The 4676-nt window shown below is 37.0% G+C and overlaps 1 long non-coding RNA gene across 1 annotated transcript; it reads right to left on the reverse strand.

Annotated features, from left to right (window-relative positions):
• Positions 1-2534: 2534 nt before the first annotated feature.
• On the reverse strand, positions 2535-4315 carry LOC135721890 (uncharacterized). The gene is made up of 3 exons (XR_010521649.2): positions 3791-4315; positions 3425-3521; positions 2535-2637 (listed from the first exon to the last, which is right to left on the reverse strand). It is a non-coding gene; the product is annotated as an uncharacterized lncRNA (long non-coding RNA).
• Positions 4316-4676: the final 361 nt, after the last annotated feature.

The following is a 4676-nucleotide window of genomic DNA, read 5'->3' on the forward strand; positions in this document are numbered from 1 at the left end:
TCGACTCTTTGGTTTGCCTGGCCTCGCAGAAACTGGTATTTCAATGTAAGGAAGAATCTTTAAGACAGAAAGGCATGAAAACCATGAAAAGCTTGAACAATAGACTTTATGTCAAGCTGCACTACTTCCTGAACTTCAGCCTGCTCCTTTGTTTCCTGTCTGTCATTATTGGACAAACTGATTAATCCAGGTGTGCCTGACCTATGTAGTAACAGCAACACTAAACAGACACACCTGGATTAATCAGTTTGTCCAATAATGATAGACAGGAAACAAAGGAGCAGGCTGAAGTTCAGGAAGTAGTGCAGCTTGACATAAAGCCCATTACAAATCTGACACCCACCATACCATTGGCTTCCTATTAAATTGGGAGAAAATAATTGACATAATTGAAAGCTGCATTAACTGCTGATTTGGGGAATATGGGTTTTTCAGCTTGTGGTAAACTTTGCCTCCCAATAGTCAGGCCACGAGGTGAGCCGACCTTGTGGTAAGACGTAACGTTCAGGGCATAGTAAGTCAGTGTTCAGTATGTGGTATTTAGTAGGCCCATGCCATTTTGAGAACAGCTAGAGACTGGCACTGTATTTGCATGCATAATTTTAGCAACATGATCCCAGCTAACAGAAAAAAGTTCTAAGAATGTTCCCTGAAAGTTCCCAAGGTTCCCAAAAACGTTCTGCCAACGGAAAAAGTGTCCAGTTTTCTTGACGTTCTAAGAACGTTTTTGTGACAATGTCATGTTTTAATGTTCACACAATGTTTAAAACAACAACTGTTTATTATGCTGACTTGTTTGACTGTTATGTAAATGATAGAGAAACATTGCATTCTATTATTTTATAAAACATTATTTCTGAATGTTCAGTAAATATATTGCTGTAGAAAACACAATTCACTTATTAGGCTTAGATGTTGATGTTTTGTTTAATTTTAAGTCACCATTATTGTGATTAGTGTTTGTTTTAGTTGGACACTTGACTTTTTGCTTGCTAGTTTTTTCCCTGGTTGTGTTAACTTTGTGCTAATACACCACATTTGTTATGAACATGTAAAGTTAATAGTGTAATGCTGTGGTTGTTGGTACATAATGATAAAGATCATCACCTAATTAATTTACTGATCAAAAGTTTATTTTCTGTCAATAATGTAAATGAGATCCAGCACTTTCACAGCAGTTTGTCATTAAGGAGTTTTAGAAACTTTGGACAAAAAATATCCACTGTATAATTGGGACGCACAAACATCAAGAATCAGAGTATGAATCTCAACCATGGTGACAAATAAATGAAAAACTTATCATGGGTATCAACAACTTATGGGTATCAACAAATTACAAATCTCATTCAGGATTCCCAACATGCACTGCAGCATGGATAAATAATGATTTTTTACAATTTTATTTGTCACCATGTTTGAGATTCATACTCTGATTCTTGAGGTTTGTGTGTCCCAATTATACAGCAGATATTTTTTTGTCCAAAATTTCTAAAACTCCTTAATGACAAACTGCTGTGAAAGTGCTGGATCTCATTTACATCACTGACAGAAAATAAACTTTTGATCAGTAAATTAATTAGGTGATGATCTTTACCATTATGTACCAACAACCACAGAATTACACTATTAACTTTACATGTTCATAACTGGTGTATTAGCACAAAGTTAACACAATCAGGGAAAAAACAAGCAAGCAAAAAGACAAGAGTCCAACTAAAACAAACACTAATCACAATAATGATGACTTAAAATTAAACAAAACATCAACATCTAAGCCTAATAAGTGAATTGTGTTTTCTACAGCAATATATTTACTAAACATTCAGAAATAATGTTTTATAAAATAATAAAATGCAATGTTTCTCTATAATTTACATAATAGTCAAACCTGTCAATATAAAAAACAGTTGTTGTTTTAAACATTGTGTGAACATTAAAACATGACATTGTCATAACGTTTAAAAATGGTAAAATGTAACATTCCTCTAACGTTGAGACAACACAAAAACATTCTTAGAACGTCAAGAAATCTGGACACTTTTTCCGTTGGCAGAACGTTTTTGGGAACCTTGGGAACTTTTAGGGAACGTTCTTAGAACTTTTTTCTGTTAGCTGGGGCAACACCTTGATGTTTTAAGCAAATCCTCTGACTCCCAATATGAAAATAAATTATTTGAAATATTATTGGCAAATGTAAGTACAATACCTTTCAGCCTTGTTGTTTGTCTCACTGCTACAGTGATAGAACGTTCTTCCAAAGTTTACCCACAGCTCGGCATAATTAAACCAATTTGTCTTCAGATAAGTTGTTACATGGGGACTATCCAAAAAGTTGTCGATCTCACTGCATTTCTTGGCAGATACATTGAGAAACTCTTCCTCCTTAGGGAAAAACATAATTAATCTGAGATATACAAACATTAAAAAGCATAAATAATTGTAAACGCACTAATATGTAGACTACAGAATGCATAAATTGGTCAGGACCACTTAGTTGCACTGGGGTTATGAATGTTAAAAATATAAATATAGTACCGTCAGGCATGCTTTCATTGATGCCATTGCATGAATGACCACATTTCTTTGTTCAGGTGTCAGGTGACCTCCATCTGTCTTCACAAGCCACCGGTTAACAGCCTATCACAGCATAAATTGCTTCAGATGCACATTAGGTTATATTATTTCACCCTGTCACATAGGAGTTAGTCTCCATTGCTTGGCCAAAAGGGAGTTTATGTTATTGTACTGCAATGTAACTGTATATATCCCAAATTTTCACCAGAAAGCTCAGGTATTTACAATGTAAGTAAAATTCGGGATTTTAAATAGGCATACTGTGAACTATAAGTATTTTTCACAACCACCTGCAGTTACATTACAGACCACTAGTTGATTGCCCTTAAATATACACTACAGTTAAAGATTACACTTGTTTACACACACACACAGACACACACACACACACACACACACACACACACTGGTTTCCATGTTTTGTGGGGACATTCCATAGACATAATGCAATTTATACCACACAAACTGTATATTCTATTCCCCTTACCTGCCCCATTCCCTAACCCCAACCATCACACAAAACTTTCTGATACTTCACACTCTCAATAAACATCATTCTGTTTGATTTATAAGCATGTTTCCTCATGGGGACATCAAAATGTCCCCACAAGGTCACAAAAACACTGGTATTCCTATCTTTATGGGGACAATTGGTCCCCACAACGTGATAATTACCAGGTACACACACACACACACACACACGTTTAAAGAACACTGTTGAAAACAGCACACTGTGCCAAAGATCCTTAGATAGTACTTGTACCTGCTCAGTTGACCTTTCCTGTTAGTTTGTCAATGTCAACTGCATAACATCGTAGATAATAGCGATGTTGTATATTCATCGACTTACCTGAAGCACATGGAACCAACAAAGGAGAAGCTTTGCCTTTGGGAAAACGCTTTTAATAGCATTAAGCACTCTCAAGTCACGGTCCATCATCACTGACCTGTAACATTGAAAAAAGGAAAATAAAAAAAAGAGGAAAAAGTTGCACTACACCCAAAAACATTCATTAGACAGAGTGAATTGTATACAGTGTAAACATTGTATCAAGATATTTAGAATAGAATGTTACGAAACTAGTGAGATCCAAAATGCAAAAGCTGTAGCTCAGTGCAGTACTTTCAGATTCAAACATGCCTATTTCTTGTAGTTCCAATGACAAAGAAAAGAATAAATACATCATAACAAAAATGATGCTAACATGTGACTGACCTTGGATAGAAGCCTGGGTTACTCAATTGAAGCTTCTGTAGGCAGAGGCTTACGGTTGCAGTAGTTTCCTTGCTCAGGATAAAATAGGCAAATGGCACGCCTCTTCCAGTTTTGTTTATCAATAACAGTGCATAAAATGCATACCCGTAGGCTGTTATGCCTTTGTATGAAGCATCCATGAAAACCATTGGATGGGGGTTCTCTTGCAAAAGTTGTTTTTGAAATGGTGTTTGTACAACTAAAATGAATGGTTCTTCATTGTGAAGTGGCTGATAAAAACAGATGTTGTCTCTGAGTTCCATGGAAACCAAATGGTCCACACTGACAGAATCACTGTCACTCACACCTCTGAGTTTTTTCTTTAAAAGTCGAATGTCATTAGGGGTCACGTAAAACCGGCGGTCTTTTTTGTCCACATGCCCATTTTGTTGAGCCCAATCATAGCTTTTTATTAAGATCTCAGAAGTGGAACAACCGTGTTGAAGCCATATTTCGATGAGGGAATGCAGGTCTGGATGGATGCGGTTTTTCTCTTTAGAATTAGCCTTGTCATGGCCAGTGTGTTGTAGCATCTTTTGGATTATGGCACCTGATATTCCGGCATCTGTGATGACTTTGAAAGAGATGTATGCCTTGCAAGAATTGGCCCGAGTTTGTGTGGCTTCTCCCTTACTTTTGCCTGCAGCATGATTCCCACGGTCACAGCCATAGCAATAATAGTCTTGCCGGGGGCAGACTGGTGGTCTGAAGTAGCAATGCTCCTTCTCCTGCACTTCATTGATGTAACCCTCCATGAACTCCCTGGCATCCCCCCTAATAATAAAAACTTCTTGGTGGACCCTGGAGTCACATGGCTTCTTCAACCGTTTTTTAACACCATTCACCC

Source organism: Paramisgurnus dabryanus, chromosome 9 (genome assembly GCF_030506205.2).
Source record: "Paramisgurnus dabryanus chromosome 9, PD_genome_1.1, whole genome shotgun sequence".
Taxonomy (NCBI): Eukaryota; Metazoa; Chordata; class Actinopteri; order Cypriniformes; family Cobitidae; genus Paramisgurnus; species Paramisgurnus dabryanus.